Source organism: Pseudophryne corroboree, chromosome 6 (genome assembly GCF_028390025.1).
Source record: "Pseudophryne corroboree isolate aPseCor3 chromosome 6, aPseCor3.hap2, whole genome shotgun sequence".
NCBI classification, from domain to species: domain Eukaryota; kingdom Metazoa; phylum Chordata; class Amphibia; order Anura; family Myobatrachidae; genus Pseudophryne; species Pseudophryne corroboree.
The window spans coordinates 611,294,327-611,311,480 of NC_086449.1; positions in this window are offsets into that span (position 1 = coordinate 611,294,327).

Consider the following 17,154-nt stretch of genomic DNA (forward strand, 5'->3'; position numbering starts at 1 on the left):
GCCTCCAAGGCCTATATGTGCATGGCACAGATAGAGCACTGTCTCTGCCACAACCTGGTGAGTAACAAACACTTTTAAAATCAAAACAAGTCTTTTTTTTTTTATTAAAAAAAAATGAATTGTAACTAAACAATAATAATAATTCGTACTCCACTATTCACAATAACAGTGAATAAAAAGTAAGGTTAAAAATGAGCACATTGGATTGTTTCTTAGTAAAATTCATCAAATGAAAATAATGTTCAATATGAACCCAAAACACTAGTAAGGACTGTGATTTTGACGCTGATGTCTTGGCCCTACTTAGGTTTTTTCGTTTGTTTGGGGGGTTATTTAAGTCTTAAGAAAAAAGTATGAAATTGCCTAGAATTGTGTTAATGTTGTTTCCTTAATTTCTCAGATCCACCACCAAGATGCAAACCTACATCCAGACAGCAACAACCTCATCAGGATTATGGCGAAATACTGTAGCTGGGGAGTAGTCCTAAAATGCAAATGTTCAAAACAAATTAATCAATCAATCAATCAATCAATATAATAAACTCATTATCTTTCATCAAAGTGAAAATTAAGTTACAAAATACTAAGGTATATGCAAAATGATCATCTATAAGTCTTTTTGTGGGGGGGTTTCCATAATATCTTGCATTGTTTTGACAGGTACTGTCGAGTCACAATAAGGTTTTATTTTTTTACTTTTTTAGGTTTTAAATTAACTCAAAGGTTCTTTAGGAAATGAATTATTATTTTGTCCTGGTTGGATGACAAACCAAATAAGAATGTTATGCCAGTAATAATGGAAACCAAGCTCAATATTATCTATTTGTACACCAACATTTAATATGAGGCAGTGTAATATTGTATAAACATTTGCTTGTCTTGCCAGATCCATCTCATGACATCTCCACATGTCCACCACAAGTGCCTAAGGGTCAACAATCTACTTATGACAACACACCAGAATGGAATAGCCTATTCATCGGCAACAGCAAGAAGAACCTATCATGGCCAGTAGGGTGTGATATAGGACACAGCGCTCAGAATGCCGGTGGTCAGAATACTGCCATGGGCATCCCAACAGTGAAAATCCCGACAGTGCTTTGTAAGAAACGGTAGCCTGAACCTTACCCTCCCCCGAACCACAACCACAACCTAACCCTCCCACCCCGCAACCTAACCCTCCCTCCCAGCAGCCTAAACCTTAACCTCCCCCTTTTGCAGCATAACCCTTACCTCCCTGATACTTACGTTCAGGATGTCAGCTGATTCCAGAGTCTGCATTCTAGTTACATCCCGGTCAGTATATATGAGACACTAAAGAAGTTTTCAAAAAATTTTAATTTTACTTTATGCATGAGCAAATGAAACAATTTAAGAGCAAATCAAAGCAACTACTAAAACTGAAGCATGTCACAACAGCATTCCAATTCACCATAACAAGATGAGTTTGAGTATTGTGTATTAAACAAATAAAAAGGAAGTGGTTGTAGGGTGCGCAATAAGATCCAGAGATCAGCCCAGTAGTAATATGGAGAAGTTTCACCTACTTCACAAATTTTCACAGTAATGACAAAATTTTATATTCCACTTAGGCGCTCCTTGGATTTAGCATGTCACATTCAGGATATCTATTTCTTCAATATCACAACCTATATAGTGTGTTTTGATGTTCTCCCAATAATGAAGGACACCAAAACACACACATAGAAAAGAGAAAGTACAATAGTGTTGAAGTCCTTTTATGAAATGTGGAAGGAGCTGATTTCAATACATCGCACTCACAGAGTTTTCCAGAAAAAAACAGGCACATCATGATTTCTTTATAGCATAAACTTTCTCAGGAGAGATTCCAAAGTGACCAGTATTCCACTTTCGCCTTTGTCCTATAAATGTGTATCCAAATAGCTCCGACACATAAACGACAAAGAGAAAAGAACAATAGTGCAATAATCCCTTAAATAGATGGGTATTTATTTTTAAACAAATGCACTCACATAATAAAAAAATATAAAAGCATATCACATAACGTTGTCCTAGATTTCCCACACAGATATCCACACTGGCTGGCTGAGAAGGTAATTAACAGCAGGTGTAGTCAGAGTTCCGGTTACTCACGGCTCCCCTCCAGGTGGAATAATGAAGGAATAACAGGATAACGTCAGCGTATAAGGACAAGTCCACTTAACGCGTTTTGGTTACTACCTTTGTCAAAAGCGGATAGTCCATCCAGAAAAGTCCTCCCCTATATATACCCCCCAAACAAGACACAAATGGATATCAGGTGGTGAACAAATTTCAATGCATGCCGCTCTCCCGTTCTTCCGCGATCATCACTTCCGGTAACTTCCGGTCACATGATGTCGCGTCTTTCACGATCTTCCGTGCGGCTGGTGTACGCTCACTTCTTCCTGCTTCCTTGCGGGCCAGGATGCGTTCCACCAGACGAATTGTCATTTCTGGTCACATGATACGGGATGCGGTTCATATCGAGCATATTAATGCTTAGTAAGTGAATTTATAGCAGCAGCGGATATCACACAAAGCGTACATAAGAATAAAAAGATATAAAAACATAATTAATAAAAGACATAAAACATTCTCCACTTAATATTCAAATGTTTTTAAAGTGCATAACAGGAATACAAGACATATCAATTGAATAGAATACACAAGGAGGAATAGAGACTTCAATAATAAACCACTGTTTTTAAAGTGCATAGCAGGAATTCTGACTTTTATAACCACTAAAGAAAAAATCAATTCTCCAATTAAATAAAAAAAGGAATAACAACTTCAGAAAAAAACAATCATCTAGTAGTTAACTTACATGATAAACAGGATCAATTTAAAAAAGGATCAATTTAAAAACCACTTCAGTTCAAATTCTACATTTAATCCCTGGGGAACTAATGTTTTCAAATTAAAAATCCACCTCATTTCGGACTTAGCCAACCTGGTTTCAATATTTTTATTTTTCCATGTACCTTTAATCTGCTCTATACCCCAAAAACTTTTAATCTCACATTCTTTTGAGTTATGTAATTGTTTAAAGTGCATGGAGAGGGTATGATTTTCCAAACCTTTTCTGATATTATATATATGTTCTCACTGAGCACATGTGACAGACGTGACAGAGTCTGGAGACGCCAAGGAGAACGTTCTGCTGCCTGCAACATCCGCCAGCATGACCAGTTTGGCAGTGGGTCAGTAATGGTGTGGGGTGGCATTTCTTTGGGGGGCCGCACAGCCCTCCATGCGCTCGCCAGAGGTAGCCTGACTGCCATTAGGTACCGAGATGAGATCCTCAGACCCCTTGTGAGACCATATGCTGGTGCAGTTGGCCCTGGGTTCCTCTTAATGCAAGACAATGCTAGACCTCATGTGGCTGGAGTGTGTCAGCAGTTCCTGCAAGATTAAGGCATTGATGCTATGGACTGGTCTGCCCGTTCCCCAGACCTGAATCCAATTGAGCACATCTGGGACATCATGTCTCGCACCACAGACTGTCCAGGAGTTGGCGGATGCTTTAGTCCAGGTCTGGGAGGAGATCCCTCAGGAGACCATCCGCCACCTCATCAGAAGCATGCCCAGGCGTTGTAGGGAGGTCATACAGGCACGTGGAGGCCGCACACACTACTGAGCCTCATTTTGACTTGTTTTAAGGACATTACATCAACATTGGATCAGCCTGTAGTGTGTTTTTCCACTATAATTTTGAGTGTGACTCCAAATCCAGACCCTCATGGGTTAATAAATTTGATTTCCATTGATAATTTTTGTGTGATTTTGTTGTCAGCACATTCAACTATGTGAACAAAGTATTTAATAAGAATATTTCATTCATTCATTCAGATTTAGGATGTGTTGTTTAAGTGTTCCCTTTATTTTTTTGAGCAGTATATACACTGTATATATATATAATCGGGATTAGATTTGGCTCTGTTTTCTTGTGAGTTTTTCAGGGTTCCTACATTTTATAATGACATATAAGCTAATGTCAACTATTGTCGAAAGTTAGAATGAGTAAGAGAAATAGAAAAGCATGCTAATGGAAATGCTTTGTACTGATTATCTCAGTTTTGGGAAAAGCGTATTTCTAAGTGGGTAAAAGAGGTCAGAAAGTTTTCTGTAACATTTTGTGGTTATCATGGCAGCTTATTTATTGATCCAAGCAAGTTGGACAGTTTCAAAGAAATATAGCAGGATTCAGGATGCATTACGTTAGTTACTGTACGAGTTATGTTCTACAGTAAGTAAACAGAGAGCAACTCTAACTTTCATGTGAAAGGAAAGATAATTCGCCCATCTCACTGTACAACACAACTAATACTATATTATATATTATATAATTATGAAAGGTTTATTGCCACTTTAATATTAGAAAGTGAAATGAAGGTCACAACCAGAATCGTACAGCAGGGTGTTGCCTCAGGTACGACCGCCCAAGGTGGAAGCTCCGGGGGATTAGGGCCAGCTGCGCATGTTATTCAGGATTTATATTTTGTACAGCGGCGCTGACCCTAGTTAATGCTGGAATTTGCTATGGACATTTGATAGTGGCAGAATGGGGTAGGGCTCACTATAATTTTGAGAGTAATCACCCTCACTCTGTCTAGTTTAGTTTAGAAGCTGATGAAAAGTGGGAATGGGTGGACAGCTGCTTCCTGTTTACCTACTGAGGCACCTGATTGAATATCTCCCCCCAGTAGCCGTGTTCTGTAGTTACAAGCTACACCCATCCTGTGCTCTAGTTGCCCCTCCTCCCCACAGCCACACCACCACAGCACACCACTATAGCCATAACCGTGGCTGAATTAGCTGGTTACCTATTCAAATAGTGGGTGGAAGATGCAGACACATTTTATTGTATAAAACCAGTAGAAAACTATGGTATAAATGCAACGATACCAATGGGTACACACACATACCTATGCCTCAACAGTATCTTTGTTTCAGTTATTTTGAAGTACAATCCCAGCTGTTGTCAACACACTTCACTGCTCTACACTCTTAGGGACTAAGCTCAATGTCTTGGTGGGTACACAAAGTTGCAAACTCCCAAGAGTGACAATCCTTGCCACCCTGTATCCTGACATTACCCCACATTGGCACAGCTCAGGCTGCCTTTTAACCCCTGCTGGTTTTGTAGAGACCTGCTTCATGATCTTTCTAAGAGATCTTCACCTGCCTTTACACCATTGTGGTTGCAATGTGCAACCTGGCTTCAGTATGTCTTTGGGACGCCTACCGAATGTGTAAAAATGCATCTTCTAAAGAGCAAAATAATTTCTCTCTGCACATTTAAAATCTTTCCCAACTTGAAGTGCAACATGGTTTTGCCAATGTGCACAGGTACTTGCTTTTTTTGTTCTTTGCTTCCACTTTGGCCAGGATGTAATGAGGTTCAGCGGCCGTGCGGTATGCCGTCTAAACTCAGACTTCCTTACATTCTGCCCCTTGTGTCGGTCTCTGAATCTCATACATAAAAAGATAAACTTTTTCTTCCAACTTAGGCACAACTGATTTACACTGTTTTCACCTCCTTTGCCTTATCCTTACCCTGTACTAATATCCTCATGTTTCTCTTTTCTATTCCACTTCACAGGGTTCTTATAGTTCATCTAAGTATGCCGAGTTATAAAAGCTAGAGCTAATAGGATAATTCCTGTCCCCAAGGTTCATGGATCACACACTAAAGACAAATAGGAAGATACACAAAATATATGTATTACACAAAGCACTACAGTGACACAATAACAAAAAAATAATCACATTTAAATAAAGGCCAGATAATAACTCTTTCAAGCAAACCTTTACCCCCCTGTACAAAGCTACAGACTAAGTAAGTAGTGCCTTCATAAATGTCCTAAGCAGCTCAGCCATGATACCAGCACCCTCTGTCAGAACGATACCAATGGAGGTTAATACAAACAACACAGAATAGCTGGACGTGGCAGAAGTCAGAAGTCCAGCACCAGTCTCCTCGAGAAGAACATTATGGGTCTTCTCAGACTCCATTATTGAAGGGATCCAAAGTCCCATGCTCTCAGGACCCACTCTGAGTTGGTGATGGGGGGAGGGTGGGGGTCACTGTATTGGCTGCAAGGTCTAGAAAAAATTATTACCTTTTAACACTCTAGGCCAGTGGTTCTAAAACTGTGGCCCCCATTTATCAAGCCTTGGAGAGTGATAAATAGCACGGTGATAAAGTAACAACCAATGAGCTCCTAACTTCCATGTCACAGGCTGTGTTTGAACAATGACAGTTAGGAGCTGATTGGCTGGTACTTTATCACCATGCTATTGATCACTCTCCAAGGCTTGATAAATCTGGGCCTGTGTGCCTAGGCACCCTGGGGTGCCTCGGGGTAATTTCAGGGATGCCCTTGGTAGGTGGTCCAGGACCAACTCAAATCATTTTCTTTCAATGTAATAGACAAAACCAGTGATTGTGACTTCCAATCATAATATATGTAGACAAACAGAAATGCATTCTGTTCCTCACCACATAATTGAACCAAAGAATGACAAATAAACACAATTTACATCATTTAATATTTTTTTTCTGACTTTCTCAATAACAAACTTTTGGCCTAGCGGTACCATGAGAAAAATGTTGATATTCTAGGGCGCCGTGATTCAAAAAAGTTTGAAACCACTTCTTTTTTTTTCAAATTATATTCTTGCATGTAATTTACTATGGTGCTGGGTATCAAGATCATATCAGAAATTACCGGTTTGTGTTCCTGTAACGATAGCAGAAGGCTGTATCTAAGCCTGATGCCACCTTAAATCCAGAGGTTGTAGCAAATCGTGGCCATTTTAGGTCAGGGTAAATACATGTTAAAGATATGAGGCATTGCTAAGGAATGGCTGAGTGACAGTTTGTAGGGAGCCAATGAATGATGGGGCAGGTCTGTGATGGGTGGGTGCTAATAGTTGATATATGGCAGATTCATGTGTATACTCTTTGTTCCAGCTTCTTTTCCAACCCTGGCTCCTTAGTTGTGTTTGTTTTAATTGTTTTCCTGGTTTTTGGGCTGTTTGGATGGTAGTAAAAACTGTAGTTTTAACTATTATAATCTCATTAATTTGGGTGTGCTTTATTTTAATTGGTTGATGTAGATTGATGGGTCTACCAAGTAAAGTTTTAATTGAGGGTTATTCGCCAGTGCTTGAGTGTTTTTTTGGGGGGGGTTTATTATATCCACAGAGTGAAACAGATGATATCACACGGCGCTACTATTCATAATATACTTAATACAACCAAATCTGAAATTCAGAGGGAGAACAAATAATGGTGCAGTACAATAGATAGAGTAAAGCAGATGTTAAATTTTTATTGGTCCCACTCACAATCAAGCAAATGGGTTATTTGCATATCATCCAAACATGGATTTGGCGTCTTCAAACTTTGAGTCTCCTTCTTTATCACTAAAACTTTAAATGAACATATATAGTGCAATACCGTTTTCTTAAAAACACATATTTTAATACCAAAAGGTGCTCACATAGATAAAATGAAAATAGGCATATCACCAAGGGTAAACCTCCCCAGAGACCGTCGCACAGTCCAGAACGCCACCAGATGTCTTTGTGGTGAAAAGAAAGTCCCTCTCCAAAGCTCCGGAAACCACGGAAAGAAAGTCTTTCAAAGCACTGGATACTGCAAGGTCTGCCGCTGGATAAGTCCAAAGGTGAAGTCCCCGTTCTGCTGGTTTTATTATACTGTATGCCCATTCTTTGCTTTGCCACAATACTTTTATTCTGTGATTTTTGTCAATACAAATTCTACTTTTTTCATGCCAACACTTTCTGTTTGTGGTTAATAATGGTATATAGAGGAGAATATTAAGAATTATTGTAGATATATATTGATAGAAAGGGTCCACAATGAAACATCAACTGTTAGGGCATTTAGAAAAGATAGAGTATAGTACACAGTACTCAGAGAATGCACTATGAGTTTCATAAAGGTCAAGCTTTGTTCTTGATTTTATTAATACCCATTTCATACTGCCGCTTTGACTATGGTTATTGCCGGGTTGACCCAGGTCGTGGCACAGTGTAACAGGGTCCCCAAAAAAGAAACCTGGGTCGAATCCAACCTGGGTAGCAATCTTGGATAGACATGGGAAAGACCTGTGTAACGGCGCAGTGTGAACGGTCTGACCCTTGTATGTTTACAGCATACATGCCTACCTGACCCTCTCCATGAGGGAGAAAATGCTCTGTTCCTGGACTTTCCTGGCAATGTATGATTGCCATCACCTGTGGTGAGCTAGTTAATTGATAAGAAAGGTGTTTCACCACAGGTGATGGCAATCATACATTACCAGGAAAGTCCTGGAACAGAGCATTTTCTCCCTCATGGAGAGGGTCAGGTAGGCAAGTATTGTTTACAGTATAGGAAGTGCTGGATCACCTGCGCTCAGAAATAATGTCATTTCCAAGCGCTGGCAGAGCAGTTAACACTGCACCCGTGTGCAGTGTAAATGTGGCCAACCCGTGAAAAACGCGGGTCAGAGCATGGTGTAAACGGGGTCTGTCCTGGGTCTATCCCACTTTGGAATCATGTTCCAAATCCCGGGTCGGACCTGGGATTTTGGTGTGAAAGTGGTATTACAGTGTGAGCAAGGGCGTAGCTACCATAGGTGCAGGGAGTGCAGCTGCTATGGGGCCCAGAGCTGACAGGATGCACCTTCCCTGTCACAGTTACATGTGTTATATACATTTTTCACCATTGGTAGATACATACAGTGAACTGGAGGACATTATAATGTTACATAATATGAACTGGGGCAATGTAATGTGGTATAATATGTACTGGAGGCACTGGCAGTGTAATATATCCTTATATGAACTAGGGACACTGTATGTCATAATGTGAATTGGGGGTACTGTGTTGCAAAATGTGTACTGGCAGCTCTGCAATGTGACAAAATGTGAACAAGGGCACTACTAGGGAGCATAACATTAACTAAGACACTGCTATGGCCCAGAAAATGAACAGAGCTACACCACAGACACAATGAGCATTGCATGACTAGGGGCCTGATTCAGATGTGGTTGGAGTGAGCTTCGCTGCTGCTTACTTGGAAACAGCAGTGAAGCTCAGATATGATAATGCAGCAGGAGGCATCTGGTATATGTAGACCCATCCCGCATGCATGTGTGATACAGGGATGAAGCATTGGATCACATGCAACACCATCAGCATACAGTATGTAAATACAGGCGTGGTCACACACAGAACATAGTCATGCCCATATAATTTTACTCAGCAGACTCTGCTTGTGCATCTTATCCACACAGCGATGCGAATAAGATGTATTTTCAGCAAAGAAATATGCCCAACGCTAATGGAGTTACACGGGACCTGTCAGCTTACTCACGGCAGGAATCTCCCGCTGCGTGGCATATCGAGGCAAGATGTATTAGGACACATCTGTACATATATATCTATAGCTGTACATTATAACGAGATTTATGGTAAGAACTTACCTTTGTTAAATCTCTTTCTGCGAGGTACACTGGGATCCACAAGGATAGACATTGGGGTGTAGAGTAGGGTCTTGATCCGAGGCACCAACAGGCTCAAAGCTTTGATTGTTCCCAGAATGCACAGCGCCGCCTCCTCTATAACCCTGCCTCCCTGAACAGGAGCTCAGTTTTTAGTTAACCAGCCCAATGCAGTAGCAGGAAAAGAGACGACAACGGTTAGTAGCCACATACACCACACTCTCATGACAGGAGAAGTGTCAGCGGCTAATGCCATACCAACCCAAAGAAGCTAAGTGCGTCAGGGTGGGCGCCTTGTGGAGCCCAGTGTACATCGCAGAAAGAGTTTTATCAAAGGTAAGTTCTTACCATAAATCTCGTTTTCTGCTGCGGGGTACACTGGGCTCCACAAGGATAGACATTGGTGATGTCCTAAAGCAGTTCCTTATGGGAGGGGACGCACTGTAGCGGGCACAAGAACCCGGCGTCCAAAGGAAGCATCCTGGGAAGTGGCAGTATCGAAGGCATAGAACCTTATGAACGTGTTCACTGAGGACCACGTAGCCGCCTTGCACAATTGCTCAAGGGTCGCACTACGGCGGGCCGCCCAAGAAGGTCCAACAGACCGAGTAGAATGGGCCGTAATGTGAGCAGGAGCCGACAGACCAGCCCTCACATAAGCATGTGCAATCACCATTCTAATCCATCTGGCCAAAGTCTGCTTGTGAACAGGCCAGCCCCGTTTGTGAAATCCAAACAGTACAAAGAGAGAATCAGATATCCTAATGGAAGCAGTTCTCTTCACATAGATATGGAGAGCCCGTACCACATCCAAAGACTTCTCTTTGGGAGACAGATCAGGAGAAACATGTGCCGGAACCACAATCTCCTGGTTAAGGTGGAACGAGGAAACCACCTTAGGTAAATATCCGGGACGAGTCCTAAGAACCGCCCGGTCACGGTGAAATATCAGATATGGGGAACTACAGGACAAGGCACCCAAATCCGACACTCTTCTAGCTGCAGCAATAGCCAGCAGAAACACCACCTTAAGAGAAAGCCACTTAAGATCAGCTGAACCAAGAGTTTCAAACGGAGACTCTTGTAACGCCTCCATAACCACCGACAAGTCCCAAGGAGCCACAGGCGGGACATAGGGAGGTTGGATACGCAACACACCCTGAGTAAAGGTATGCACATCAGGTAAGGTCGCAATTTTTCTCTGAAACCACACCGACAAGGCAGAAATATGAACCTTGAGGGAGGCCAGACGTAGGCCTAAGTCCAGGCCCTGCTGAAGAAAAGCCAACAACTTGGCTATACTAAACTTGGAAGCGTCATAATCGTTAAATGCGCACCAAACAAAGTAAGAATGCCAGACCCTATAGTAAATCCGAGCCGAAGCCGGTTTCCGGGCCCGCAACATAGTTTGAATGACCGCCTCAGAAAACCCTTTAGCCCTTAAGACGGAAGCTTCAAGAGCCACGCCGTCAAAGACAGCCGGGCTAGGTCCTGGTAGACACAGGGGCCCTGAACGAGGAGGTCTGGGCGTTGTGGAAGTAGAATTGGACGCTCTGACGATAGGCCTTGCAGGTCTGAGAACCAGTGCCGTCTGGGCCACGCTGGAGCTATGAGAAGCAGAATTCCTTTCTCTTGCTTGAACTTCCGAATTACCCAGGGCAGGAGTGACACCGGAGGGAACACGTACGGCAGCCGAAACCTCCACGGCACAGCAAGCGCATCCACGAATGCTGCTTGAGGATCCCTTGTCCTTGCTCCGAAGACTGAAACCTTGTGATTGTGTCGAGACGCCATCAGATCTACGTCTGGAAGACCCCACTTTTCCACTAGGAGTTGAAAAACTTCTGGATAGAGGACCCACTCGCCGGCATGTACGTTCTGACGACTGAGAAAGTCCGCTTCCCAATTCAGGACTCCCGGAATGAAGATTGCCGATATGGCCGGTAGATGGCGTTCCGCCCAATGTAGAATCCGTAAGACTTCCTTCATTGCCAGACGGCTTCAAGTGCCGCCTTAATGATTTATGTAAGCCACTGTGGTGGCGTTGTTCGACTGCAATAGAACAGGACGGTTCTGAATTAAATGCTGGGCTAGGTTCAATGCATTGAAGACCGCCCGCAATTCCAGAATGTTGATTGAGAGGAGGGACTCCTCCTTGGTCCACCGACCCTGAAGGGAGTGTTGCTCCAGCACCGCGCCCCAACCCCTTAGACTGGCATCTGTCGTCAACAGGACCCAGTTGGATATCCAGAAGGGACGGCCCCTGCAAAATTGTTGGTCCTGGAGCCACCAGAGCAGCGACAGATAGACCTTCGGAGTCAATGAGATCATTTGAGACCTGATCTGGTGAGGCAGGCCGTCCCACTTGGCTAGAATCAGCCCCTGGAGGGGACGAGAATGGAATTGAGCATACTCCACCATGTTGAATGCTGATACCATGAGACCCAGCACCTGCTTCGCCGAATGTATCGACACTTGCGGACGAGAAAGGAAGCAACGAATCCTGTCCTGAAGCTTCAGGACTTTCTCCACACACAAGAACAACCTCTGGTTGTGAGTGTCCAATAGAGCTCCCAGATGCACCATGCTCTGAGCAGGGATCAGGGAGGATTTCTTCCAGTTGATGAGCCACCTGTGGGCTTGTATAAACCGGACCGTCATATCTAGATGACGTAGGAGAAGTTCTGGGGAATTTGACAGGATTAACAAGTCGTCCAGATACGGCAGTATCCTAACCCCTTGACGGCAGAGTACCACCGTCATAACTTTGGTGAAGACTCGCTGAGCCGTTGTTAAACCAAAAGGTAATGCCCGAAACTGGTAATGGAGGTTGCCAATAGCAAACCTCAGGTATTGCTGATGTGACGCTGCTATAGGAATATGCAGGTAAGCATCCTGTATGTCCAGGGAGACTATGTAGTCCCCAGGTTCCAAGGCCAGAACTATAGAGCGAAGAGTTTCCATACGGAACTTGGAAAACCTTCACAAACCTGTTCAATGCCTTGAGGTTGAGAATGGGCCGGGAGGACCCATTCGGTTTCGGGACTAGAAACAGCGGAGAATAGTACCCCCGGCCCCTCTGCGCAAGAGGCACCTGAACTACGACTTCTATATCCAGGAGGGTCTGTACCACCGAGTGTTTGCCTTTGTCTCTCTGGCAAAATTGATGAGGGGGTCGGTTTTTGAAGGCTATGGCGTAACCTCGAGTGACGACTTCCCGTACCCAGGCATCTGAAGTGGTCTTCAACCATTCCTGGGTATACCCTAGAAGCCGGCCCCCCACCCTGGGATCCCCCAGGGGGAGGCCCGCCCCGTCATGCAGCAGGCTTATCGGCCTTGGAAGCTGGCTGATGGGCCACCCAGGCTCTTTTAGGCTTTGGCTTACCAGGTTTGGAAGTGCGGGCCTGCTTGTTGTACGCCTGACCTTTTGCTTTACCTGAAGGACGAAAGGGGCGAAAGGAAGTACCTTTAGCCTTCGACACAGAAGGAGTGGTACTTGGCAGACAGGCAGTTTTGGCAGTAGTCAAGTCAGCTACTATCTTATTTAAGTCCTCCCCAAACAGAATATCTCACTTGAAAGGGAGTACCTCCAGGGTTTTTCTAGAGTCCAGATCCACAGACCAGGATCTCAGCCACAATATCCGGTGAGCCAGGACTGACGTAGTAGAGGCCTTGGCTGCTAGGATACCGGCATCAGAAGCCGCCTCTTTAATATAGCGAGAAGCTGTGACAATATATGACAAGCATTGTCTAGCATGGTCAGAAGAGATTTCAGCTTCTAACTCCAAGGCCCATGCTTCAATAGCCTCTGCAGCCCATGTTGCTGCAATAGTGGGCCTTTGTGCAGCACCCGTGAGGGTGTAAATCGCTTTAAGACAACCCTCCACACGTTTATCCGTAGGCTCTTTTAGAGACGTGACGGTAGTGACAGGTAGAGCTGAGGAAACCACCATCCTAGCCACATGTGAGTCTACTGGAGGAGGCGTATCCCAATTCTTAGACAGCTCTGGCGCAAGGGGACAGCGAGCCAGCATCTTCTTTTGAGGCACAAACTTCGTACCCGGGTTTTCCCAGGGTTCCTGACGTATATACACTAGGTGATCAGAGTGAGGTAAAACTTGTTTAACCACCTTCTGACGCTTGAACCTATCTGGTTTCTTAGGAGGGACGGATGGCTCGGGATCATCCGTAATCTGTAGAATTAACTTAATAGCCTCCAAAAGATCAGGAACATCCACATGTGAACTACCCTCCCCATCAGCCGTATCTGAGTCAGAACCTGTGGGGTCAGTGTAAGTGCCGTTTTCGTCAGACGAGGTGTCTGTGACAGCAGTGGATTGTGAGGAGACAAGCGCTCGCTTAGAGGACCCCTTGGGCTTAGGCGAGCGATGGTCAGACTTTTTAGTAGTCACGGACTGGTTCAACTTCTTCAATTGAGCAGATAAATCGTCCGCCCATGGTGGGTTAGCTGCAGGGACCACATACGGTTGTACCGGCATTGGGGGTCTCATAGGGGGTGTTAGTTTATTAACTAGCGTATGTAGAAGCGTGGAAAAAGCGGTCCACGGTGGGTCATTATGTACCTCCATTGCCACAGTCCCACTGGGGGGCAAGGAGCCCCCAGAACCAGAGCCCACAGCTGCTATATTCTCTTCATAGGGATCTGTGGCTTCAGCAACACCGGCAGTGTGTTCAGCCCCAGAAACGTTACCCTCAGAAGCAGACATGATATAACTTGCAGTATCAGGTGACACAGTACAATTGGCAGCAGCACAATACCTCTTACCCAAACCCCTGTGCAGTGTAGTCAGCACTAGCAGAGATAAAGGAGACATATGGTGACTAAATCACAGAGAAAAATACGTATTAAAGTATATCTTTGTGAAAATCCTATATCAATATAAAACCTGACGCACCAAGCCCCCTCAGGTTATAGAATATAGGGATAGCAAGTTGAGTGAAAGACACGAAATGGACACCACTCAGCTATCTAATGCACACACAGATAGTCACAGTTTGTACAATGCAGAGGTTATTACTAACAATAATACTGCACTGGACTAGCTCATATATAGAGCTATATAGTCAATAGATATAACACTGCACAGTAAGAACTGGATGTATATCACAGGGTAATTGTACTAGAAAACCCTGACTAAATGCACTATTTCTATTTATTTTGTGTTTTGGTTTTGGATTCGGTTCCGCGGCCGTGTTTTAGGTTCGGACGCGTTTTGGCAAAACCTCCCTGAAAATTTTTTGTCGGATTCGGGTGTGTTTTGGATTCGGGTGTTTTTTTACAAAAACCCCTCAAAAACAGCTTAAATCATAGAATTTGGGAATAATTTTGATCCCATAGTATTATTAACCTCAATAACCATAATTTCCACTCATTTTCAGTCTATTCGGAACACCTCACACCTCACAATATAATTTTTAGTCCTAAAATCTGCACCAAGGTCGCTGGATGACTAAGCTAAGCGACCCAAGTGGCCGACACAACCACCTGGCCCATCTAGGAGTGGCACTGCAGTGTCAGACAGGATGGCCCTTCAAAAAAATAGTCCCCAAACAGCACATGATGCAAAGAAAAAAAGAGGTGCACCAAGGTCGCTGGATGGCTAAGCTAAGCGACACAAGTGGCCAACACAAACACCTGGCCCATCTAGGAGTGGCACTGCAGTGTCAGGCAGGATGGCACTTCCAAAAAATACTCCCCAAACAGCACATGATGCAAAGAAAAGAAGAGGTGCACCAAGGTGGCTGTGTGACTAAGCTAAGCGACCCAAGTGGCCGACACAAACACCTGGCCCATCTAGGACCTGGTGGACACTGTCAGCAAACTGCTAAACTAGTCTAAAAAAAAGGCACCACAGGTATACAGGATGGCACTTCAAAAAAATAGTCCCCAAACAGCACATGATGCAAAGAAAAATGAAAGAAAAAAGAGGTGCAAGATGGAATTGTCCTTGGGCCCTCCCACCCACCCTTATGTTGTATAAACAGGACATGCACACTTTAACAAACCCATCATTTCAGCGACAGGGTCTGCCACACAACTGTGACTGAAATGACTGGTTGGTTTGGGCCCCCACTAAAAAAGAAGCAATCAATCTCCCCTTGCACAAATGGCTCTACAGAGCCAAGATGTCCATCTCCTCCTCATCGTCCGATTCCTCACCCCTTTCACTGTGTACATCCCCCTCCTCACAGATTATTAATTCGTCCCCACTGGAATCCACCATCTCAGGTCCCTGTGTACTTTCTGGAGGCAATTGCTGGTGAATGTATCCACGGAGGAATTGATTATAATTCATTTTGATGAACATTATCTTCTCCACATTTTCTGGAAATAACCTCGTACGCCGATTGCTGACAAGGTGAGCGGCTGCACTAAACACTCTTTCGGAGTACATACTGGAGGGTGGGCAACTTAGGTAAAATACAGCCAGTTTGTGCAAGGCCCTCCAAATTGCCTCTTTTTCCTGCCAGTATACGTACGAACTGTCTGACGTGCCTACTTGGATGCGGTCACTCATATAATCCTCCACCATTCTTTCAATGGTGACAGAATCATATGCAGTGACAGTAGACGACATGTCAGTAATCGTTGGCAGGTCCTTCAGTCAGGACCAGATGTCAGCACTCGCTCCAGACTGCCCTGCATTACCGCCAGCGGGTGGGCTCGGAATTCTTAGCCTTTTCCTCGCACCCCCAGTTGCGGGAGAATGTGAAGGAGGAGCTGTTGACGGTTCACGTTCCGCTTGACTTGACAATTTTCTCACCAGCAGGTCTTTGAACCTCTGCAGACTTGTGTCTGCCGGAAAGAGAGATACAACGTAGGTTTTAAATCTAGGATCGAGCACGGTGGCCAAAATATAGTGCTCTGATTTCAACAGATTGACCACCCGTGAATCCTGGTTAAGTGAATTAAGGGCTCCATCCACAAGTCCCACATGCCTAGAGGAATCGCTCTGTTTTAGCTCCTCCTTCAATGTCTCCAGCTTCTTCTGCAAAAGCCTGATGAGGGGAATGACCTGACTCAGGCTGGCAGTGTCTGAACTGACGTCACGTGTGGCAAGTTCAAAGGGTTGCAGAACCTTGCACAACGTTGAAATCATTCTCCACTGTGCTTGAGTCAGGTGCATTCCCCCTCCTTTGCCTATATCGTGGGCAGATGTATAGGCTTGAATGGCCTTTTGCTGCTCCTCCATCCTCTGAAGCATATAGAGGGTTGAATTCCACCTCGTTACCACCTCTTGCTTCAGATGATGGCAGGGCAGGTTCAGGAGTGTTTGGTGGTGCTCCAGTCTTCGGCACGCGGTGGCTGAATGCCGAAAGTGGCCCGCAATTCTTCGGGCCACCGACAGCATCTCTTGCACGCCCCTGTCGTTTTTTAAATAATTCTGCACCACCAAATTCAATGTATGTGCAAAACATGGGACGTGCTGGAATTTGCCCAGATGTAATGCATGCACAATATTGGTGGCGTTGTCCGATGTCACAAATCCCCAGGATAGTCCAATTGGGGTAAGCCATTCTGCAATGATGTTCCTCAGTTTCCGTAAGAGGTTGTCAGCTGTGTGCCTCTTATGGAAAGCGGTGATACAAAGCGTAGCCTGCCTAGGAAAG